Genomic DNA, 26,185 nt, shown 5'->3' on the forward strand with positions numbered 1-26,185 from the left:
ACTTGGTCTGGGTTGATGAGTTTGGGCAGGAGGGGATTAATTCTCGTTGTCATGACTTTGGTCAGGAGTTTTAGGTCTATGTTTAAGAGTGAAATGGGGCGGAAGTGGCCTGGGTCTTCATGGGATTTCCCGGGTTTAGGTAGGAGGGTAATGTTGGCTTGCGTCATGTCGGGGGGTAGAGGGTTGCCTTTGAGCATTGCATTGAAGACTTTGCATAGTCGTGGGGTGAGTATGTCTCCGAATGTTTTATAATAGATAGCTGTGAAGCCGTCAGGTCCGGGGCTTTTATTGGGTTTCAGGGATTTTATAGCTGCTTGTAGTTCTTCTGGGGATATGTCTGCTGAGATAAGTGTTCTGGCTGTGTCAGTGAGGGAGGGGAGGGAGAGTTTCTTAAGGAAGTCGTCCGTTAAGGATCTAGCGAGGTCGGTTTGGGGGTCCGGGGTGTGGTTGTAAAGGGACGTGAAGTATTGCTGGAAGGTTTTTCCGATTGTGTGTGGGTCAGTGCTCATTGTACCTTCTGATGTGCGGATCTTAGAGATTCGTTTTGTGTCTGATAAGTTTTTGAGGCGTTTAGCTAACATCGAGTCTGCCTTGTTGCCCTTTTCATAATACCTTTGTTTGGTCCATGTGAGTGCTTTGGCCGTGGTTGAGAGGGAGAGGCGTTTGAGTAGGGCTCTCGCTGTCGTGAGTTGGTCAAGGTGTGAGGGGGTCGGGTGGCGTTTGTGGAGAGTTTCTAGGCGGCCTATTTCTGAGATGGCATCCATTAGTTGTCTGTTGTGCTGCTTTTTACGCGCTGTGGCTATTGCTATGAGTTTGCCTCTGATTACTGGCTTGTGGGCCGCCCATAGGGTGATTGGGGAGGACACGGAGGGGTCATTCAGGGTAAAATATTCCTTAATGTCATCTGCTAGGGACGAGGTTATGAGCTTGTCTTGTAGGAGTTGTGAGTTAAGTTTCCAAGTCCAGGGGCGTGTCATGTTGGGGATTGAGAGGGTAAGGGAGATGTCGGCGTGGTCCGACCAGGTTATGTGACCAATGGAAGTGTGTGTGATTCTCGATGTTATGTTTGGGGAGATGAGGAAGTAATCGATGCGGGAGTAAGTGTTGTGAGGGTGGGAGTAGAATGTATAGTCCAAAGTTGAGGGGTGTTGGGCTCTCCAGATGTCCAGGAGGTTGTGTGTGTGTAGGAAGTGGGAGAAGGGAGCGTCGTTGTGTGACGGTCTTGGGTCGTTCTGAGTTTTGGTGGTGCGGTCAATGGACGGGTGGTGTGTGGCGTTGCAGTCGCCACCTACAATGGTGAATGTGGCTTTGATCGTAGTGAGATGTGCTGAGAATGTTTGCCAGAAGGTTGCGTCTGGGGTTGTAGGGGCGTATAGGGAGGTGATGGAGTAGGTTGAGGAGCCTATTTTACCTGTGAGCGTGAGGTATCTACCTTGTTTATCTGGGAAGGTTTGGATGTCGTTCAGGGGGCAGGATGCTTTAAGTATGATAGCCACCCCTTTGGTTTTAGCTTCTGGGGAGTTGGCGAGAAAGCTGCGGTTGTAGTGTTTGTTCCTGAGTGGGAAGTGTTTGTGGGGGGTGAAGTGTGTCTCTTGGAGTAGGAGAATGTCTGCTTTTTGGTTGTGTGCCCATCGTAATAGGGCATGGCGTTTTTTGGGGTTGTTAAGGCCCTTAGCGTTAATGGAGACACAATGTAAGTTGAGTGGCATGGTCAGGAATGGTCTGGTCAGGTGTCGTAGCGTATGAGGGGGGTGTTGGACTGGTCAGTGGGGAGGAAGGGAGGAGGTTTGGGCCCGGGTGGTCCCGGAAGGGCAGCAGGAGGATTCAGAAGACGGGTAAGGTGTATGGGGAGGGGGGTAAACGTGCTGGTCTTACGTCAGTTGCCAGCAAAGGTGAACTGTGGTACCGAGGGTCTCACTGGTCAGTGTAATCGGAGACCGGCGGTACGGAACAGGTTATGTGGGGGGAGTAATGGTCGTTCGTCTGAGAGTGGGCGGCAAACGGCAAATAGGTTCGTATGGGCAGTCTTGTTTTAGTAAGGAACCGGGGAGAATGAAACCTGGAAGGTAGGCTTCTTAACTATATACAATGGAGTTTAGAGGTTGTCGCGTCTTTTGTGTTTGGCTTTACCCTTCTGTTACTTTTCTGTTTTGTCCGGGGGGGGGGGGGGGGAGGGGGACACACAGGAACAAGTTGTGGGATACAATAAGTGCCCTGCGAAATAAGCATTTTTAACAGTTATCACAAGTTGTTACATATATCACAAGGAGCTGTATGGCATGCGTGTAAGATAAGAATAGTTTGGGTTGTCATCATGTATCTATACTTGATCAGCCAAGATTGAAACTGCTTTCATCCCCTAAGTGGGTGGAATGTCAAAGTATTAAACCACTGTAGTTGTGTGTGGCTGGGAAATACCTCCCTGCAGGGGTCCCTGCCTTTGACCTCCCTATGGTTTGTCAGGCTTTTTCATCCTGTCTTAAGCTACTGATCAATCAGTAGTCAATATTTTGTCTGAGATTGTCCGGGGCAGGGTGGCACTGACCTGGCTGATCATTCTTTAGGTGTGGGTGGTCCGGCCAGGCCGGAGGGTCGTGTTGCCCCGGTCCCAGTCTCTCTGGGGACGTGAGGGGCTATAGTGCCTCCCGTGAGTGTCTGGGGTCATTGTAGTTGACGGGGAATGTCTTTTCTGAGTGGCTCTAGGCCGTCGCGGCCCGCCGCCCCCCCCGTCCCGTGGGAGGGGGGGGGGGACGGCCGCCAGGGCCCAGACCATCTGTAATTTACTGTCTACGCACTCCCGTCCTTCAGCCAGGTTGCGTGCTCTGTGACTTAAGGGAGCCGTTACTTTATCTGTTACTGGGCCTCCGCAGCCCGCCACCCCCCACCCCCGTTGGGAGGAGGGGGGGGGAAGGCCGCCAGAGTCCCACTGTGTTCCATCAAGCCCGCCTCCCCCAGCCCCCCCAGTGCTTCAAGTGAGGTTGTGTGTGAGCCACATGGTGCATATATCATATCATGTCATCCCTGCCCGAGGCCGTCACGGCCCGCCGTCCCCCCACCTCAGAAGAGGGGGGGGGAGGGGGGACCACCAGGGCCCCGGGTCCCTCCACCCTGTCCATTTCCCCCCACCCCAAACAGTAGGAATAAGGCAAAAAAAAAGGTTGTCCCCGCTGTGATCTTACTGTAGTCCCAATGTACTTAGAGTTTTCACAGTTCGATCTCTATCAGCCGGGTCTTGGGGTGTGAGTTGGAGTGCTTCATCGCTGGGTGAGGTCGCCTTCATCTGCGGTTGTGGATGATGGACAGCATCTTGTGGATCTTGGGGTGGGTCGCTGGAGCCTGTTGTGGCCTCAGGTTGAGGTCGGCAGGCCGGTATGCCTCAAGGCCGGGAACAAGGGTAGCTGTGGTGGGTGGTCGCGTCTGCTGGGATAAGGCCCTGGTGATGCTGAGTGAGTGAGTCCTGAGGGCCAGAGGGCAGGTATAGGTGTTGAGTGCATTTTGGCAGGTTCTGGGGTTTGCGGTTAGGTCGTTAGTTTCGGCTTGGCAGTGCTGATGGCATTAGTTCTGTGTGTCCGGGGTCGGTTAGTAGGGTGGGCTTGAAGTGAAGGTGCCTTGAATGGAGCCAAGACGCGGCTGTGACAGTGGGCTTCGGTTTAGGCTGGAGGCTGTCTAGGGCGTTGTCTTCTGTCGCGTTCCCTTTGTGGCTGTTGGTCCCATGGTCCGTGTTGAGCCGCTGGTTGTCATTGCGGGGGCAGCGTTTGGGTCTAGGATTAGGTCTTGGAGGCCTAATTGCGTAGCGAATTCTTGGGCTTCCGATGGTCTGTATAGCGTGTATGTGTGGTTGTCTCGCCGCACCATAAGTTTGAAGGGATGGCCCCATGAGTAGCGAATTCTCCGTGCCTGGAGGGCTTGGGTCAGCGGTTTAAGTTCTCTGCGTTTGCGGAGGGTCGTGGGTGCTAGGTCTTGGTATAGTTGCACCGTGTGGCCTTCAATCTGCAGTGGGGTCTCTCTGGTGGCCCGCATGATCGCCTCCTTAATGTGGAAGTAGTGGCAGCGAACTATAATATCTCGGGGTTGCGATGAGCCCGCTGTGGGTGGGCGAAGGGCTCTGTGTGCCCTGTCTAGGAGGAGGTCGGATGGCGAGGCGTCTGGCAGCAAGCTGCTGAAGGCCTCAAGGAGCATGGCGTTAAGGGTTTCTGGTGCAGCGGATTCAGGCAGGCCCCTTATGCGAATGTTGTTTCGCCTTGACCGGTTATTGAGGTCTTCTTGCAAGTCTTCCAGGTAGGCTATTTGCTCTTGCATGTCTTTAAATTTGTCTTCATGGTTGGAGGTTATGGCGGTAACGTCAGCCATTTTGGATTCTAGCGTGTGTGTGCGCTTAGTTAGGGCGGTCAGGCCTTCATTGATTGGGGCCAGATGCTTAGTAAGTTCATCTGCCACTAGGGATTTCATGTCTGTGAGTAGTTCCTTGAGGTCTTGCCTGGTAAGGGGTGATGTCTCCTTCCTATGGCTAGTAATGCTGGTGTCAGAGTCTGAGTCCGAGGCCTGCATGCTGTGTGCGCATGGCGCCTCTCTGTCTGACCTGGTTCTGAAGATTGGTGCCACGGCCGTTCCGGACTTGGATTTTCGTCCGCCTCCCATTTCAGCTTGCTCCGGTGTGGGTCGGGTATGCAGTGCTCGGTTCACGGGTGGATTGCCTGTGTTAATGCCCGTTTTTTGTGCTTAAGTTGCGTTTGCCGCCACGGAGCTCTCTCAGATCGCGGCCATCTTCATCGGCAGTCAGGCTCCGCCCCCCTCAGTTTGACCGTGCTGTATAGGGGGATTGCTTCCCAGTTTGGGGAGACTGAAGGTCCATTCTGGGTGCTCACTCAATGTGCCCAGCAGCAGGCTGTCTGATCTGCTGGCTGGACTCTCTGTGTCCTACGCTTTTTGACCTGCCTCTCAAGGTTTTCTCAAGCATGGGTGAGTTCTCCTCTGGCCGTCTTTTGTATGGTCACAGAAAATTAATGATATCCCCCCACTACTGGCATCAAATGGGAGTAGAGCAGATGGGGCTACTGTTCCAGTAGAAGCGGATGGAGGGCTTCTTTAAGATGCTTATCAACATAGTCAATGCCCAGAATTGTTTTTAATTCTGGCACATATCAATGGGGGCCCATTGCTGCTTTGCCAAAAAGAGTCTGGCTTTGAAGCACGGAATTGATGGGCATATAAATTAGTTTGGGTGACCATGTTCCCCAATACATCATAGCCCAGAAACATCTCCATAAACAGTTGGGGGCTAAATCCTGCTACATTCACATTGCTTTCAGGATTTGTGGTGAAGGCTGGGATATCTGGCCTCTGACGATGAGGCGCTACCCACTCCTCAGCAGCACTGCCAGCTGGAGCAACACGTCTCCTTTTGGCAGGTGGCCTATCAGCCTCAAATACATCACTAGATACATTACTAGCAGCAGACACTGGATCTAGTGATGTATCTGAGCACCTGGCAGGGTCAAAATCAGGCTCGGAGTCAGACATAGACGCGTCCGACTCTAACGCAAGGATGGCATATGCCTCCTCCGCGTGTACAACCTCTGTGACATGATCACAATGTCAGGGTACCTGAGGCCTCTACCTCTAAAAGAGGTAGAGACTTAGTAGTTTATCCCTCCAAACGAGCTGTTTCCTTCGTTCCTCGCGGTTCATCCAGTCACTTAAACACCGACCGCGAGGAATCCACGTCCTTTTCTAGCGAGACGCTCAATACGTGACGTCATGACGCTATCACGAGCGACCTGTCACTCAAGTGTCCGATATCCAATCGGTACTTGTCAGAGGCGTGTCTACCATCCGGAGCCAGGGTATTTAAGCTTACTTCTCACTTCAGCTCATTGCCCTGTCGTGGTTCTAGCTTGTCTAGTCACTCAGTGCTCTTGTATTCTGGTTTGCTCTATTGGTTTTGACTCGGCTTGTTGTTCTACCCTGCTTATCTCTGTTATCCCTTGACCCGGCTTGTCTCTCGCTTATCTGTCTTCTCGTTCCCTCGACCTCGGCTTGTCTCTGACTATTCTCTATTATTTCTCGGTACGTTAGTCCGGCCATTCTAAGGCCCGGTATACGTACCTTTCCACTCTTTGTACTCTGCGTGTTGGATCCCTGTCCCGATCCTGACATTACGACAGGGCCAATGGATCCTGCAGGTACAAACAGTCAGCTTGGTTCTTCTGATCCCAGGTTTGACGCCATGGAGCATAGGATGGATCAGATGGCACTAGCACTACAGGCACTTTTGTCTCGTGCTAGTAACCCACCTGAGGAGACACGTACTCCTTCTATTTCTCCTGCAGTCTCAGGTCTAGAGGTAGCCACTGTAGGTGCTTCTTCCCGTATTACCCCACCAGTACGTTATGGCGGGTCACCGGAGAAGTGTCGTGGCTTTCTGAACCAGATTAGCATCCATTTCGAATTACAACCCCGCTCTTATCCTACAGATAGAGCGAAGGTTGGATTTGTTATTACTTTACTCATTGAGAAAGCTCTGAGATGGGCCAATCCTTTATGGGAGAATGATAATCCACTAGTCTATAATTATAATGCCTTTGTAGCTGCGTTTAGAAGAACTTTTGACCCTCCTGGTAGAAAGGTCAATGCAGCTAGATTACTGTTGCGCCTTAGACAGGACGATCGAACACTTGTGGATTATGCACTAGAGTTCAGGTCCTTGGCGGCAGAAGTTAAGTGGAACGAACAGGCTTATATAGATGTGTTTCTGAATGGGTTATCAGATGTAATTCTTGACGAGGTCGCTACTAGAGAACTCCCTGAGAATCTGGAGGATTTAATTTCTTTTATATCTCGTATTGATGAACGCCTAAGAGAGAGGCAGAACACTCGAGATAGGACCCGTAGACCCTCCTTTAAACTAGCGCCTACCTTTCAAAATTCTGAGTTCGAGGACTTACGTATTTCTGAACCTATGCAGATAGGCAGTACTCATCTCACAGAGAGGGAGAGACAGTACAGAAGAAGGGAGGGTTTATGTATGTATTGTGGAGTCAGAGGTCATTTACGCCTAAATTGTCCTAATCGTTCGGGAAACGCTCGCACCTAAGTTTCTCTAGAGGACAGGCCTTGGGTGTTTCTACTTTGTCCTCTATTCACAACTACAAAGAGTTCAGGCTTCTGTTACCCGTTTCTTTAAAGTGGGAAAAGGGAGTAGTCAAGACTATGGCACTAATCGATTCTGGAGCTGCTGAGAGCTTTATAGATCAGGGTTTTGCTGCCAAGCATGCTATTCCATCCCAGTTAAAAGAGACACCACTGGCTGTTGAGGCCATTGATGGTAGACCGTTACTTGAGCCTGTTATTTTCCGTGAGACCATACCGATTAACTTAACTGCTGGCATCCTACATAGAGAGGACATATCCTTACTGCTCATTTCTTCTCCGTCTATTCCCATAGTCCTGGGGTACTCCTGGTTGAGGAGACATAACCCTATTATTAATTGGGAGTCAGGGGAGATAGTTTCATGGGGACAGAATTGTCAAGAGAAATGCTTGCGGAAGGTCTCACCTCTCTGCTTAACCAACACCTCGACTAACTCTGACAATCCTACAGAGACACAAATTCCGTCTCAGTATCTAGATTTAAAGGCAGTATTTGACAAAAAGAAAGCCGATACCTTACCCCCACACAGGTCCTTTGATTGCAAAATTAACCTACTCCCTGGTACCATGCCGCCCAGAGGTCATGTATACCCGTTATCTACGAAAGAGAACTCAGTTCTAGAGGAGTATATTCACGAAAATTTAGACAAGGGATTCATTAGGAGGTCCTCCTCTCCTGCCGGGGCTGGATTTTTTTTTGTTAAAAAGAAGGATGGTTCTTTAAGACCTTGTATTGATTATCGAGGCCTAAATAAGATAACCATTAAAAATGCCTACCCGATTCCCTTGATCACCGAACTCTTCGATCGTTTGAAGGGCTCTACAATTTTCACCAAGTTAGATCTCAGAGGGGCATATAACTTGGTGAGAATCCAGCAGGGACATGAGTGGATGACGGCATTCAATACTCGATATGGTCACTATGAATATACAGGTATGCCTTTTGGGTTATGCAATGCACCAGCTGTATTCCAGGATCTGATAAATGAGGTTCTTAGGGAATTTCAGCAAGATTGCGTCATTGTATACCTAGATGATATACTCATACATTCTAGTGAGATTGAGACTCATCACAAGCAAGTCAGGAGGGTTTTGCACAAGCTTCTCCAACATGGCTTGTACTGCAAGTTGGAGAAATGTAGCTTTGATCAAACCCAGGTAACCTTTCTCGGCTATGTGATCTCTGGGGAGGGATTTAAGATGGATCCGGATAAGCTCCAGTCCATTCTAGAGTGGCCTTTACCCAAGGGTCTTAAAGCCGTACAGAGATTTATTGGTTTTTCTAATTATTATAGGCGCTTTATTAAGGGTTATTCTTCAATTATCGCACCTATCACCAATATGACCAAACAGGGGGCTGATACTAAGAATTGGACTACTGAAGCCCTTCTTGCGTTCAAAACTCTCAAGGAGCTTTTCGCTTCCGCTCCAATTTTAGTTCACCCCGACACTTCCCTGCCTTTTCTACTTGAGGTAGACGCATCAGAGACTGGTTTAGGTGCTGTCCTATCTCAAAGGTTGGGTGTTGATAAACCATTACATCCATGTGGATTTTTCTCTAAAAAATTGTCTGGTACAGAGAGCAGATATGACATTGGTGACAGAGAATTACTAGCGGTTATCAAGGCTTTGAAAGAGTGGAGACATTTATTGGAGGGTACATTGCATCCTGTTACCATTCTAACGGACCACAAAAATTTGTCTTATATCGGAGAGGCCAAGCGTTTGTCCTCCAGGCAGGCTCGTTGGTCGTTATTTCTTACCCATTTCAATTATGTTCTGACCTACAGACCTGGGTCAAAAAATTCTAAAGCCGATGCGCTATCTCGCCAATATGAGCCTTCTGTTTCAGTTGAACCACTTTTGTCCTCCATTGTACCCAAATGCAATATTATTGCTAATACCAGTCTCAAAATCCATTCTCCGCTACTTGACCAGATCTTGAAGTCACAACATCTGGCACCCGGAAACACTCCTGAGGGAAGAAACTTTGTCCCTCCTGAACTCCAACTGGAGCTCTTACAATGTTTTCATGAAAGTAAAGTAGCTGGCCATCCTGGTATTCGCAAGACATACTCTCTGATATCCAAGGATTTCTGGTGGCCTTCACTACGAAAAGATATTGAGGAGTTCGTCGCAGCTTGTGAGACTTGTGCCAAGACTAAACAACCTCATACATCTCCTTGTGGTCTGTTACACCCCTTGGACATTCCTGAGAAACCTTGGTCCTGTTTGTCCATAGATTTTATCGTAGATTTGCCTGCTTCCAAGAGACAGACTGTTATTCTCACGGTGGTGGATAGATTTACTAAGATGGCCCATTTCGTGCCATTACATAAACTTCCGACTTCTCCTGAATTGGCAGAGATTTTTGCGAGAGAAGTTTTTCGCCTACATGGGATTCCTTCGGAGATTGTTTCTGATAGAGGTTCTCAATTTGTCTCACGTTTCTGGAGATCCTTTTGTTCTCAAATGGGAATCAAATTGAACTTCTCCTCTGCTTATCACCCTCAGTCTAACGGAGCTGCTGAACGCACCAATCAAAAGATCGAGCAGTATCTACGTTGCTTTGTTTCCGAACACCAGGACGATTGGGTCGGTTTGATTCCTTGGGCGGAGTTCGCACACAATAACCTTGTTTGTGATTCAACTCGCTCTAGCCCTTTCTTCATGAACTATGGCTTTCATCCCTCAATTTTTCCTTCGGTTTCCTCTTCTCAGGGGATACCGTCGGTTGATGATCATGTCGCCAACCTGAAGAAATTATGGGATCAGACTCGGCAAATTCTGTTACATAATTCCTCGTTGTTCAAGAAACACGCTGACAAGCATAGAAGAGCGGCTCCGGTCTTTGTTCCTGGGGATAGGGTGTGGCTGAGCACTAAGAATATTCGCCTAAAAGTTCCATCTATGAAATTTGCTCCTCGCTACATAGGTCCTTACAGGGTTCTCACTCGTATCAACCCGGTTGCGTATCGCCTTGCTCTGCCACCTGCCTTACGCATTCCTAACTCTTTTCATGTCTCCTTGTTGAAACCTCTTATTTGCAACAAATTCTCCTCTAAGGTTTCCTCACCTCGTCCTGTTCAGGTGGAGGGTCGGGAAGAGTACGAGGTCAGCTCCATCATTGATTCCAGAATTTCAAGGGGAAAATTGCAATATCTGGTCAACTGGAGGGGATATGGTCCTGAGGAGAGGAGTTGGGTACCTCAGGAGGACGTTCATGCTTCTCGCCTTCGCAGAGCATTTCACCTCCGCTTCCCATCTCGTCCCGGTTCCTTCCGCCCGGTGGGCGTATCTGAGAGGGGGGGTACTGTCAGGGTACCTGAGGCCTCTACCTCTAAAAGAGGTAGAGACTTAGTAGTTTATCCCTCCAAACGAGCTGTTTCCTTCGTTCCTCGCGGTTCATCCAGTCACTTAAACACCGACCGCGAGGAATCCACGTCCTTTTCTAGCGAGACGCTCAATACGTGACGTCATGACGCTATCACGAGCGACCTGTCACTCAAGTGTCCGATATCCAATCGGTACTTGTCAGAGGCGTGTCTACCATCCGGAGCCAGGGTATTTAAGCTTACTTCTCACTTCAGCTCATTGCCCTGTCGTGGTTCTAGCTTGTCTAGTCACTCAGTGCTCTTGTATTCTGGTTTGCTCTATTGGTTTTGACTCGGCTTGTTGTTCTACCCTGCTTATCTCTGTTATCCCTTGACCCGGCTTGTCTCTCGCTTATCTGTCTTCTCGTTCCCTCGACCTCGGCTTGTCTCTGACTATTCTCTATTATTTCTCGGTACGTTAGTCCGGCCATTCTAAGGCCCGGTATACGTACCTTTCCACTCTTTGTACTCTGCGTGTTGGATCCCTGTCCCGATCCTGACACACAATCACTTTATTTAGTGATGTCACAAAAAAAATCACACCAAAAAAATTACCTCTAAATAAATGCAGACAGCAAAATAAGTGCTACTGTGCAAGAGCCAGTGATTTATAGTGATCAATGGCTCTTAAAAGAGCCTTTGGGTCTCACAATTTTTTTTACAAATCCCTAATTAAAACTACCTAAATCTCTCTACCTAAACACAGATTTATCTCACTAAAACACAAGTGAAGAGAGGGAGGGAGATCCACACTGATCAGAGTAAATATTTACTAATATTGACCTGACCAGACAAATCAGGATCATATTAATAATAAATATTATTATAGGGGAAAACTCTGGATGACCCTAGCCTGCCTCTTTGATGATTTTTTAATTGATTTAATTAAATTTGTTTAAGTCTTCACTGAGTGCCCTGGCCCCTCGAGGCACACAGGCAGAGCATCACAAGCCTGCCCGATGGCTTCTGATGCTCAGCTACACTGCTGGACGCCACATAGGGCAATTCGGTGGCCCTGCAGTCAGGAGAGGTATTGCAGGATGCCTCGACATAGAGGCAACGCTGCAATACCCTTAGAGCGGCTGGAAGTGATCCCGATCGCTTCCAGCGCTCATATTTGTCCTTAAGGACCGTTTTTTGTTGTCCTTAACTGGTTAATGAAATACTCATTTTGACTATGTTAGAATTTCACTGAAATGCCAGATGTGCTAAGACAATTTATGGATTACTTTGTCCTAGTATATTTCCTCCATCTAACACTTTTTGAAACTGGAAGGAGCAAACGCTATCAAGAAGTATCAATCCCCCAACCATAACCAGTGACGGATGCGGGAAATTGGCTCTGACTATGCATGACCCGTAGCCTCACGAGATCCTCCATAGACCTCCATGCTATACTTGTCACAGGAGTCGTACCCCAATACGCAGGAAAACTAAGTCAATGAGCGTTCCTGCATAGGTTGTGGTTTATTCTACTTGGGCTTAATAAAAGGCTCCATAGCTGAGACGACACGTTGTCTTTCTCCACATGATCTGATTTAAAGTCTGCTTCAAGTTACCATTAGGTCCGGATTAACATAGGGGCTGATGGAGCTGCAGCCCAAGGCCCATGCCTGTGGAATAGGCCCATTGATTTAAAAAACAAAAACTTTACTATCATTCACATGATCTTGCTTAAGTATGGAAACTTAATAGGGATGTAGGGGAACAAAACTGGTGTGAACTAGCGGACAATAAAATTAGTTAACACTATGCAAATGCTCTTGCTGCTTCAGTCTTTCTAACACTGTGGCATGGTCCCTTTCTTCTACTCCCACTATGTATACTTTTTCTTTGTCCCAGACTGTATAACAGGATCTTCTGCCCACTAGTAGGAAGGTTAGGAGAGGAGTGGACCAGCAAGTGCTAGGGGACAGTCTTTAGAAAGCGTAAAGTTAGCGCATCATTAGACGCATTTATGTCAAGCTCAGGGTGCTCTCTGCACAGTATGCCCTTGGTTGGTCACCCTGCATGACTGGTAGGCTGCCTGACGTGCATTCACGCCAGGATGACTGTCAAATTCTTTGTGCAGACACGCCCCCCTTTTGAGCATATTTGTTCCTTTGGTCGGTACTGGTTACGTTATTCACATCAGTGGTCCACCCTTTTACCTCGCCTTCCGAAATCCTGCTTCACCAGACATTGCTGTTAGAGGGTATGGCTTTACTTGAAAGATAAAAGCGAGTTATTAAACAAAGGGTATGTGTTTTCTGATAGCTATATCCTTGAGTTTCCCTCCAGCACCACCTCTACCACATACATGACGCTTGGGAGGTATAACTGCTGGTGTTTTCTGTCGATTAAGATTCTGTAACTAGGCCCATCATAATTTTTTACCACCAGGGCCAGTTGGCTCTTAATCCGGCCATGGCTACCATTGTTTGTCCTGTCTCTTTGGGGAAACATTAATACGTGGAATTTGCCTCTCCTTCCCTTGGAGCACCTATTGGGGATTATTAGATATGTGCAATTCACTTTTACATTTATTGTGCTTTATTCTACAGACACATCTGGCTTCTCCTGTTGGAGAACATCGGTTGCAGGACCCAGATCAGCTGTCGAGTCATACTTAACATCTTACCATATTATGGCACAAGGACACACTGGCAACATAACTACTACAGAGGGCTGTAGTGATTATAGGTGCTTGATTTATTCCTCTTAAATGTGGCAAGATCACTAGATATTGCCTATTCACTCATGGTACTGCAACACTGAATGACCCACAAGTAATACAAGTATTTTAATGTTTTTTCACGGTGACGTAGTTTTTTTTTTCTTTTCTTTTATAAACTTTCCCGGAACTTCTGCAGATGATATTACACGACTGGGATTTAAATGTTTACATATGGTTCTGTTGGCCTAGCAGTTGTCAGCAAGGTTTACAAAGGGTCTCTCCTCCAAATGAATTACAACTGACAAAATCTTCAAATAAATCCTCCTAACCATACTCAGGAAATCATTTAGTTTTTGGAGACAAATACAATAACTTCAAACTACAGCTTGGAGCAGACATTTTTTATGTCCCTAGTTTGCTGTGAACATCTTGATGTTAATTATTACAGTATGGCACTCTACCAACGTAGTTTTTTTTTTTCTTTCTCATTTGCTGGTTTTAATTAAGTTTGACTAATTCTCACTCTCTTTTATATTTTATTTAATTATTTTTCTATTGTACCTCCCCTGTGTTCCTCAGTTTTAACATCCAGAATATTGTGTATAATTTTTGTTGTTGTACAATAGCAGCATTTTCACACGTTCCTCTGTCTTGAGTAGCAGAAAAAATATCTCCAACCTGATTTAGGACATGATGCAAGGCCTAGAAACCAAGCCTAATCTATGTCCAACCCATCCATAAAGAAATATGATTAGAAAAGCTTAAACCATGGGTGGCGAAGAGGTATCTATCTAGATGTTGTGGGAAAGTCTACCTTACCTATTGAGCCTTCAACATATTTGCAGGTGCGAATGTACACAGCTTTATCACAGGCTTTACACCAGCATCCACTTACAAAAGCTGTGTTATAAACACACATATCAGCGCAGTTCCCTGCCCAGCTTAGAGTGCTATGCGCAAGAGTGTTTCTGATTCTTCCCTTCCAATGCCTTGTCTGCCTGAACTGAACTTCATTGTGATAACAGTTGCTGAATCTTTAAAGCAGATCTGTCATTACTGAATATTTCATAAAGATAAAATCTTTTCTAAAATGTAAATATTGATTAGTGTTGGAATTCCTCCACAAACAAAAATATCTTAAGAAAAGGAAAGGAAACTGCATTGTTTTATGGTGCAAGTCCTAAGGTGAAGAAAAATGACAAAAAGATCTTCTTCCACCTGATTTTGCCAGATCCCACAGCTATATCTGGATATGGATCTTGGGAAAAAGCTTCTTCTCTTGGATCGCATGAGTAGGACAGTGACGCGGCTCCTAGTTAATGAAGTGCCAGGAGAAATATGGTGGCATCTGCGAGGAAACTTTTATTATTATTTATTATTTTTTTCTTTCTTTTTGTTTCTATGTACTCATAGACTTGATTCTAATTACTGTTTCTTGAATGCCTAGCCATCCTGATCCGTGTGTAACCTTTTCTAACCATTTTTCCTCCTCATACTTTGGTAGGTAACATGCAGCACTCTAGATTTATAGACTACATCTTCCCTGATGCTATGCCAGCATTATGGCTGTAAGAGCATTATGGTAAATATACTATCTATAACATCTGGAGTGCCAAAGGTTGCCTACCCCTTAAAGGACCACTATAGGCACCCAGACCACTTCAGCTCAATGAAGTAGTCTGGGTGCCAGGTCCCCCTAGTTTTAACTCTGCAGCTGTAAACAAAGTCGTTTCAGAGAAACTGCTATGTTTACATTAAGGGTCAATCCAGCCTCTAGTGGCTGTCTACCTGACAGCCACTAGAGGCTGCTTACACGATTCCCATTTTAACAATCACACTAAGATGACGCTGAGCGTCCATAGGAAAGCATTCAGTAATGCTTTCCTATGGGAAGTTTGAATGCACACCCGGCTCTGGCCGTGCATTCGGCTCCACTCAGGAGCTGACTTCGGCAGGGGGAGGAGAGGTCACCAGTGCTGAGGGAGCCCCGCGCTGGATTAAGGTGAGTGGCTGAAGGGCTTTTAACCCCTTCAGCCCAGTGGGAGGGGGGGACCTAATAACCCTATAGTGCCAGAAAAACAGGTTTGTTTCCCTGGCACTATAGTGCTCCTTTAAGTTTGCAAAGTAAAAGCTGCTCACTTTACAATTGCACTTTGCAAATAAGATGAGTGATTCTAAGTTCTGAAATAGAACCTCCCTCTTTGATAGGATGCTTTCAAATCCGCTCTGGATCCATACACTACTCTGCTACATAACACTAACGCCTGGGCCGGACTGGGGATACAAAGCAGCCCTTGAAAAAAAAAATCTATGCCAGCCCTGCAGCACGGCGTGGTAAAAAAAAGGTAAGTAAAACCACTATTTCTAAACACACACATACACCGTGACAGATGACAGACGCACATACATACCTTGACAGACGCACATACATACCTTGACAGACGCACATACATACCTTGACAGACGCACATACACACCTTGACAGACGCACACACACACCTTGACAGACGCACACACACCTTGACAGACGCACACACACCTTGACAGACGCACACACACCTTGACAGACGCACACACACACCTTGACAGACGCACACACACACCTTGACAGACGCACACACACACCTTGACAGACGCACACACACACCTTGACAGACGCACACACACACACACCTTGACAGACGCACACACACACCTTGACAGACGCACACACACACACACCTTGACAGACGCACACACACACACACCTTGACAGACGCACACACACACCTTGACACAGACACATCATGACACAGACACATAATATAGCTACCTGTGAGCGACCGGCCAGGGAGTGGTGCAAGGTAGACAGCTGGGTCAGGTCTGCTGGTGGCCGCAGGGGTGAGCTGGCTCTTCTGGCGGCCGCAGGGGGAGCTGGCTGTGCTGTCTCTGCTCCCCAGGGTGCAGCTTAATGAGACCGGGGCCGGAATATGATGTCATATTCCGGCCCCATTCTTATTAGGTAGCGCACGAGGGCGGGGGAGCAGAGACAGCACAGCTAGCTCCCCCCCTTCGGCCGCCAGAAGAGCCAGCTGTCTGTCCGGCCCCAGGTGTGCCAGTCCGGCCCTGACTACCGCACATCTTCAAAATCTAGGATCTATGACTCCTTCATTCTCTTACAACCCACTTCATTCTTGAAAATACAATCTGTCATTCTATTTTTGTACCTTACTTTGTATAGGTATAGTGGGTATAATAACATGCAATAGAAATGTAATGCAAATCTAAATGTAAAATGTTTTTCTTTATTTTAAAAATTAGTTAATGCTATATTCCCTCCATTCTGTGACTGACACTTTTTGTAAAAATTAGTTAATGAAGAAGGATGATGTAGGGTGTGGACCAGCAACATGTGACTTTTAACAAGAATGCTATACTACCTAATAAATGTCTGTGTTTTAAACAATTTCGTAGAACACATTGGAGCTTGATATGTTTAAATTATTTAATTATTATTAAACTGGGAAATTATGCATTTTTTTAAACATTTAAGAAAATGCTTCTGATACCTATATCCTGATATTTTGATGCTACTTACCACTTCCTGTAGTCGTTTTTAAAAACAGCTGTCTTGAACCAAGTGAGATGTGCATTATTCATGTAACAATATCCTGTATAATATTTAGACAAGATAAATGATCCATAACACATAGTATGTAAGCTGCTTTAGTATAACACAAAATAAAGATACAAGTAGATATCTCTTCAAAATTACAGATACCCAGCACCCCTTCCCTCCCCTCCCCCGCCACCCTCCAAATGGTTTGTCAGTGGTGGGACCAAATTCTTTGGGAGAATTCCTATGTAATCACCTGACAATACAAAGTGAATCATAGGTGTTTGTGTAGTTGGCGTTGCAGTTCTGCAATAGGCGTAGTAAAAATTGCAATAGGAGTGTAACTTAGTGGTTATGGGGCACTCTAAACGCCAAAACAGAAGGTGTGTTTCGGGCTGCATAAACAAAATTATTTAACTTTTAAATGGCAGAGAATTAAGCAGTGACACTACAGAGGCATATGATCTGTACACTTAAACCATTCATGCCTTCATTAAAGGGATTCTATAGTGCCAGGAAAACAAAGCCGTTTTCTTGGCACTATAAGATCCTACAGTGCCCCCCTCCCTCGCACTCCCCCTCCAGCGGCGCTGAAGGGGTTAAAACCCCTTCAGTAACTTGCCTGAATCCAGCGCCAATGTCCCTCGGAGCTGGGTCACGCTCTGCCCACACTCCCAGACCGAATACGGATGTGCGGCAATGACTGTGCTCCCATTAGGATTTCCCCAGAGGAAAGCATTAATCAGTGGTTTCCTATAGGGATTCCAGTGACGCTGGAAGTCCTCATGCATCGCGTGAGGACGTCCAGCATCATTTAGACGACCAAAAGTCATCTAAGCACCCGGAAGTCCCTTTAGAGGCTATCTGGTAGACAGCCACTAGAGGTGGAGTTAACCCTGAGAGGTAATTATTGCAGTTTCTCAGAAATTGCTGTAATTACCACTGTAGTGTTCAGGGACATGGGACATTGCACCCAGACCACTTCAATGAGTTTGCACCCCTTTAAGCTAAAGTAATTTGGGTGCTTAGAAAATCCTTTTAAGAAAACGTAATACCAGTAAGGAATATTCAAAGGTGTTTACTTTTTTTTCTACAAGTTTTTTAGGACCATTAAATAGATAAGATAGTTAAGCCTTCCTGTAAGAACAGAACGGTTGAAACTGCTTTGAAGCACAAAATGTGTTTGTGGCTGTGTGATATGCATTGGGTAGCAGACCGGAAATTGAGCTTCTATCCTGCTTCTCTCTCATTGGTAGAATGCAGTGTTCTAATTTAGTATATTGATGTATAGATTACCTACTTTTCCAGTTGTCTATATGTGTGCTTTGGATAAACCTGTTCAGCAGATCATTAACAGTTTGCAAAGGATAGCAGTTTAGGTCAGTCTGCCCTTGACTGAGAGATTTCTGTACTGTGGTAGATACAACATGCACATCAGAACCACATGAATATTAGATCTTTTATTCTAGTATGCCTTGTTTTTGCCCGTCCATTGATAAGTATAGAAGATTAGTGTTGTGTGTGTGTGTATGTATGCAATGTATAATCATATACTGTAACTAAACCCCTATTAATGTTTGCCTATGTGTTAAAACTATTACATTCTGGGAGACTTGAAATTGCTGTTTAGTGAATGAGCAAGTGCTCTGGATTTTGTATGTTGTATAAATTGGCCCCAGCAGCACCCTTTAATGTATGCATGTTCAGGTGAGTGCAGCCCTCTTGGTTTCATTTATATATTTGGGAGTCCAGGACATGTCCTTGAAATTGCTGTTTACTGAATGAGCGAGTGCGCTGGATTTTTTTAGTGTGTGTATGTATGTGTGTGTGTGCGCTCCGTCCGTCCCATTCACCATGGTCTCGAGCCAAAATTCATTACTACCAGATCTACTTTATCTCTACAAGCCTCTTTTCTGATATTTGACTTCCACCTTCCACCCATTATCACACTTATATGGGAGGTTTAGCAGATGTAAACAGGCAAATTTAAAAATGTACATTATTTAGAAATTGAACTGTTTTTTCACCTATTCCCTTATAGCTTAGAGAAGGGGAGATTTTTGTTTCGCCGAGTGTTTTGACTGGAGGCTATCACATTTAAGGTGCACGGTCCTATTTTTAGATTGATGTGCCCTTTATTCAGAAGAACCGTAGTGCATTGCTCGACTACTGCCCCGCTGTGTTTTTTTTTTTTTGGGGGGGGGGGTGGGGGGACCAGGGACCTCTGTCATTTTGCCATGCTTTCTTATATGACCCTTACATAGGGAACAATATTGTGAGAGCCTGCTCCTCTTTGGACTCTGCACTCTGACCATCCGTATTGCTAGCAATTGAGATAAATCTGATACATTTAATGATCTGTGGTCTACATATTGTAAGTTTTGGGATCACATTTGTTCTCTGGTGCTGGATGTATCAAATGCATGTAATTTGGCATAATTGTGACACATTTCGTGTGTATTTACTTTTTTTAGGGTTTCCATAGGAATGTGTCCTAGTTTGCGGTTACACACTAACTGGTGAGTAATGCTTTTTTTATATATATATGTATGTATGTATATGTGTATGTATGTATGTGTGTGTGTGTGTGTGTGTATATATATATATATATATATATATATATATATATATATATATATATATATATATATATATATTATGTTGGCTTAGTCTAACTGGAAAGTTGACCATAACAAAGTCGTGTTTCAATTCAAATTCTTTGTACTGTTTGTTTAGATGATGGATAATCTGCTTAACATTGCAACGGGCATAGAAATGTTGTAGGGCAAGTTCAGTTTGTGAATTTTATATAATATATATTTATTACACTCTACTTACTCCTGGCTCACAGAATCACTGTGTGGGAAGAGACAGGATGGTTGTCCAAACTTTATTTAGACTTTCTCAGCTTCTGGACTGAAGAGAGAGACTAAAAATTCTATGTGACATTACAGATGGATATTTCTAGGTTATGTCATTGTACCGTAACTTGTGCGTTTTTAAACTGTATGTATTAAATTAACCCGATTAACCAGTAACCTACACATATTGCTAGGAAACAAATGTCTGGAACACTTAGAGATATATCCCATTACTTTATGACTGTTTTGGAAAGCGATCTGTCTTGGTTGGGTTAAAAATTAAGTTTATTATTAATTCTTAATTATGCATAGCAAAGTCCTAATGTCAATCTTGATGTGGCGTTTGAGTAGTTGAGTTTATAAAAGCTGAACTGTCTCAATTTGGGCACTTTTCATAATTTCAATAATTTCATAATTTCACTTTTCAAAGATCCAGATCGCTACTAGGGATCCAGTGGCAGCAATGGTGAGTTTTACTTACCTGAACCTGTACCTCGCGGGCACTGCCATTGTCTTCCTGCAGGTCCTCTTCTGCTCCTGGCAGTTCAGCACTCTCGTGCAGACCACGGCATCAGGCGTAGGAAAAATACTTTGTCTCAGTATATCTTTTGACTGGGTTGGAATTTCATTAAAGGACCACTATAGGCACCCAGACCACTTCAGCTTAATTAAGTGGTCTGGGTGCCAGGTCCATCGTTAACCCTGCCTGCTGGAAACATAGCAGTTTCAGAGAAACTGCTATGTTTACATATGGGTTAATCCATCCTCTAGTGGCTGTCTCATTGACAGCCGCTAGAGGCGCTTCCGCACTTCTCACAGTGAGAAGACGCCAGCTACCATAGGAAAGCGTTGAGAATGCTTTCCTATGGACTGACTGAATGCGTTCGCGTCTCTTGCCGCGCATGCGCATTCAGCCGATAACAACCGAAAGAGGAGGAAAGTCCCCAGCGCCAAGGAAGCCCGGCGCTGGATAACAGTAAGGATTTAACCCCTTCCTCTCCCTTCAGCCTGGCGGGAGGGGGGCCATGAAGGTGGGGGGGACCTATTAATACTATAGTGCCAGGAAAACAAGTCCTTTAAAAGCATCACTTAAAAACACAGGAATGTATTGGTGAGATAAAGTTTATGAATCCTTCACAATTATTTGTGTTTCCATATGTCCTAAAATGTGAACTCATCTTAATTTACATTGTTTGAATAAATATATGCTTTCTCTGAGAAAACTGTAAAAAACCACAAATGGCACTATTTATCAAATAAAACACAATGTGTTTTGGCAGATTCCATTAGCTTCATTTCTTTTATTTTCTATAGATATATATTTTTTTCTTTTTAGAATATTGCTGGAAACTCTAAATTAATTTAAAAAATCCCACTGGATGGATGTGTTACAAAAATAGGAGAATGCTCTGCATGAAGACGCTGAACTTTCCCCATAGATATGCTTTGATTTAATGCATATCTATGAGTAGATGCTGATTGGCCAAGCCGGCGTTTGGCTCCTCCCCGCCTCCTTGACTATGTCAGCCAATCCAATGCTTTTCCTATGGGAAAGAATTGGATTGACTGAGATCATTAATTATGATGATGACAGCCAAAGAGGCCGATTGGGGCAGGCGCAGGGCCGGCGCTAAATAGTGGTTTTAACACTATGGGGGCAGGAATACACATTTGTGTTCCTGACCCTATGGTGTTCCTGTAAAATATGGCAATGTGTGCCTATATGTGTACTGCAAGATTCTGGCAACATTTGTGGATGGAAGTATGGAAGCAAACATTTTGGAAAGAGAAGCAGCAAATGTCAAGTATATATATCTTTAAATCCAAACATGTGCTAGAGATTTCAGTTGCACAATGTATAGCTTACAATGGTATACCTATCTGGTGATGTCTGTTTTCCAAATGTTTTGCAGCTCTCAGGCACTATGCAAACTTCTCACTTTCTTTTCTGCACCTTGTTAATTTTCTTTGAAAGCCATACCCATCATCCGAATATGTTCTAAACCACCATAGAGAATAGAGAGGAACCCTGTCCCACATACTAGGCAAATATCTAAATCTGTTCCACAGTGTAGCTGCTGTGCTGGAAGGAAGGGGTTACACTTCAGTTCTTCCCGGCTCACAGAGAGCTGCGGAGCGGGGAGAGACAGAGGAGGAAGAGCACCATGCTGTAAGTGCCTTTTTTTTTTTTTGCTGATATGGGGTTATGTGCTGTTGATCATATAGTGGTTGTAAAAGTGCTTTGTGTAGGCCAACTTAAGTACTACAAGGAAATTAATCCTTGTTCTATACCAGGACTGGTACTGGGAGTATGGAGAAAAAAAAATAGCAGACAACAGCCCTAATATAAAAAAGGCAGTTTTGTAGCCGCCGTAAAGCAGATACCAAAAGACTGGCGCAGTGGAACGCAGGAGTATTTACTTTTTCCACTTTTTGTGTATTCTGTGTAGGCCAGCCTTATATACTGTACAGTTGTGTTTGTGATCCTATTGAATGGCTCAGGTTTGAAACGGTCAGAAGCTCCATCTACCATTTATACTCTTAGCAGGATTGCACATTTAAAAAAGGCAGCTCACAAAACTATATCATCCGGCTGTGTCTTCAAGACTCTTGAGAAGGTAACTAAGCAATGCAGCTTGTGGAGAGATGAAATGAGAATTTTAGATGGATATTGAGAGCTCAGTCATAATACCTTAAAGTGAGACATCCAGGTAGAGGCTGGTGAGTGTGCACTCTGTCAGTGACTGTACGAGAAGGGGTTTAGTGTGTCAGTGAGTGTTTGTGCTCATGGGTCAGTGTTTTTGTTAGCGTGTGTCTATATGGGTCACAGTTTGTGTGTATCTTCATGGGTCTGTCTGTATGTTTGTGTGTATACATGTTTTAGTGGGTGTGAGAATGGCAGTTTGGGTCAGTGAATGTGTGTGTCATAAAGTGCATCGATTAAATAGTTGCTTTCACATATCAAGCAACTAGTTAATTTTATATACATCTTTTTCATGAGGCTCTTATGCATGTACACACTCGTATATATTAATGCATGTGTGTTTATTTTAACCTGTGATGGTACCTAAACCTATGCTTTTTCAAAAGAGCACAACATTTAATCTATACATTGTGCCATCAGATTTATTTAAAAGTAGGTCTTTCTCCGACCTGTCAGTCAATTCTTCGGGAACCTTTAGCACTAAAGATGTTTTGGACTATAGCGCTCATAATGGTTTCACAGCCATAATGCTGGCAAAGCATCAAGGGAGATGTAGTCCAAAACATCTGGAGTGCCAAAGTTGCCTACCACTGACATAAACCTTTTGCTCCCAACACACGTGCTGTGGTTGCTATGGTAACCCACATAACATGTCTACATTCAAGCACCCTACATATGAATACACCCCTGCAATAAAATGCCAACATTGCACACAAATATACATATGTAAAAATCCTTCTATATTCAAAAACTCCTTTTTTTTTTTGTCACAGAAAAATTACATATATTTAAAAATGACATAGTAGAAAAGAAGCAACAGATCTCATAAGAGATTGTGGAACCACGATCTTAAGTCCGCCTTGCTGACAGCCCACCTTGCCCGCCCTACCATCAGCCAGCCACTTAGACTTAGCTCGTTTGTGAGAGAGCCCGCCCAGCTGTCAGCCAACCCGCCCTGTAGTCAGCCATTTTCTATCACTCGTGGAGTGATAGAGAGTGGAGCTTATAGTTAAAGCTCTGTTAGGTAGGGACATTGAAAGGCTCTGGCAGGAGCATTGAAAGGCTCTGCCTGGGGCATTAAAATACTCTGTCAGGGGCATTGAAAGGCTCTGCCAGTGGCCAGTGGCTTTGAAATACTCTGTGAGGGGCAACAAACTGTTAACTGTATTTTTCAAAGTGTTCAAATCTTTTTGCTCCATGTCGAACTCAAAAATCCTGCATAAGTTCAGTTCTTTCTAATAGTGTTCTCAAAATCAGCATCATTTTCAGTCAGGTTGTGAGATTTGTATTTTTCAAAGTTTTTTTTTTTTTACCAATAAGCAACCATGAATTTGGAAAGCTGGTTAAAGCAGGGAAATCTTCAGAGACAAATTATTACTACTTCTACTTGTTTGGAACTTATAGAAACTGAGAAAGAAGACACAACTTAAAACCCAGAAAACATGCCCGAAATAGTTGTATCTACTGTTCCTCAAATAGACAAGTGACAAGTAAAAAACAAATAAAAAAAGCCCACAATGGTAGCCAATCATCTTCTCAAACGAAGAAAAGAAAATATGATGATTGCTATGTCATTGGTATTCACAAGTGCCAGAAATGAAGATTGTCCTGAAGCACAAAGCGTAATTTGCAATAAATTATTGCCAGTTAGATCATCATTTTGAGCAAAACCACGCAGAGTACAAGGATAAAGACATTGACTTTTTTTAAGCGAAAGCTAAAGGAGTATCAGAAGAGTAAACAATTTATGAGCAAAACATTTCAAAATGCAAAAGCCCAAAGTAGCACATCTTGCAGACATATTCACAAAATTAAATGACATGAGTATCACTCCAAGGAAAAAAAACAATAATATTTTTAATGAAAGAGAGAAAATATTTTCACTGTCACGTAAACTACAGTTTTGGACCTCATCTGTTGAGCAAAATAATTTGAACTCTTTGCCAACACTTAAGGATTTTTTTTGAAGAATCAGAAATTGAACTTGAAGATGAAATCTTCGCCATTTAATCACATCTATTAATCAGTATTTTCCATTCTTGAATAGAAACAATGAGTGGGTTCGAAATCCATTCATAAAAGACCAGCCAACCAATTTTTCTGATGTAGATTTTGAGAATCTGATCGATGTAACTTCTGACAGTCAACTAAGCCAAAAAGGTTTCTCTTATTGCTTTTTGGGGTAATTTACGCAAAGAATACCCAGAATTGTCCAAGCGGGCAATCAAAGTTCTGTTGACATTCGCCAGCACATACTTATGTGAAACTGGATTCTCGCTTTACTCTGCAACAAAAATAAAGTATTGAAATCGACTTGACGCAACTGCAGGCATGCAAATACAATTGTCCACAATTAAACCAGATATTAAAAGAATTTGCCAGCAAAGGAGAACATTACACTCTGCTCATAGAAAGGTTTGCGCTGCGCTACGGCGCAAAGTTTTGCTATACCATTATATATATATATATATATATATATATATATATATATATATATATATATTATTTTCTGTATAAAGCGACCAGCAAAATAAGGTGTCTCTGGAGGGTCAATGGAACCCTATGCACCTTTAGAATGTCTCCATGATGTAGCTCAATGTTCGGGGCCTAGGATCCTTTGTAGGGTTTCAATCGTTGGCCAAGAACTGGAAAGTTAATCTACATTATTAGAAACTACAGCAATTTATAATGCTTTATAGTAGGGATCGACCGATTATCGGTCTGGCCGATAATATCGGGCGATATTCTGTATCTTCAGCAATATCGGTATCGGCCGATACCGATATTGCCGATAATGCAGACCAGGGCTGCCACCAGGGTCCTGGGGGGTCCAGCACAGTCTTATTTACCTTCCCAGCAGCTCCCTTCAGCTCCCCTGTCTAACTCTCGCGAGTCCAATGGTCGTCAGAGCGTTGCCACTGGTTACCATGGCAACGCTGCGCGCGGCACACATGCCGCTAGAGTTAGACAGGGGAGCTGCTGGGAAGGTAAGTAAAAGTGTGCTGGGCCCCCTCTGCACAGTCTATGCCACCGGACCACCAGGGAATGCCATATCCACCCTCCCTGGTCAGGTAAAAAGCAGGGAGGGGGGAACTAAAACATAATTTAAAAAAATGTAAAATAAAATAAAAAGTTAAAAAAATAAAAATCCCGCTCCCCCCCATTTTACACACTTAACATACCTACACAAACACTCACTGCACAAACGTGCACACACACTGCACAAACACACACACACACACTCTGCATTCATTATATACACACACTATACAAACACACACACTCTGCATTCATTATATACACACACTACACAAACACTGTGAACTCACTATATACACACTACACAAACACTGCATTCGTTATATGCACACACTACACAAACACACACACACTCTGAATTCACTATACACACTACACACACTGCATTCACTATACACACACTACACAAACACACACCCTCTGCATGCGTTATATGCACACTACACAAACACACACTCTGCATTCACTACACAAGCATACACTGCATACACTACACAGACACATACACACACACTGAATTCAAATACTCTCACTGCATCCACTACACACACATATTCTTGAAAACATAAAAAATTCTGACTGGCATGTATATTTTGTGCATTTACCTTATTTAAAAAAAAAAATTGCAAAAAAATAATAAACATGTTCAGTTAACAGTACATTTGTGTATAAATAGTTTTTTTTTTTTTTTTTTAAATGGTAAATGTACAGAATATCGGTAAGTTAACGCTATTGGCCTGAAAGTTCACAGATTATCGGTATTGGCTCTAAAAAAATCAATACCTACTCTATAGTATCTTACTTCAT

The 26,185-nt window shown here is 44.3% G+C and overlaps 1 protein-coding gene across 1 annotated transcript in view; it reads left to right on the plus strand.

The window, feature by feature from the left end:
* The window catches only part of LOC134579456 (USP6 N-terminal-like protein), a 170,237-nt gene that overhangs the window by 26,297 nt on the left and 117,755 nt on the right, over positions 1-26,185 (plus strand). The window contains exon 2 of the mRNA XM_063438752.1: positions 19,249-19,293. The gene's annotated coding sequence lies outside the window, so the exon portion shown is untranslated. The remainder of the gene's footprint in view (positions 1-19,248; positions 19,294-26,185) is intronic.

This window comes from Pelobates fuscus, chromosome 12, assembly GCF_036172605.1.
Source record: "Pelobates fuscus isolate aPelFus1 chromosome 12, aPelFus1.pri, whole genome shotgun sequence".
Classification (NCBI taxonomy): domain Eukaryota; kingdom Metazoa; phylum Chordata; class Amphibia; order Anura; family Pelobatidae; genus Pelobates; species Pelobates fuscus.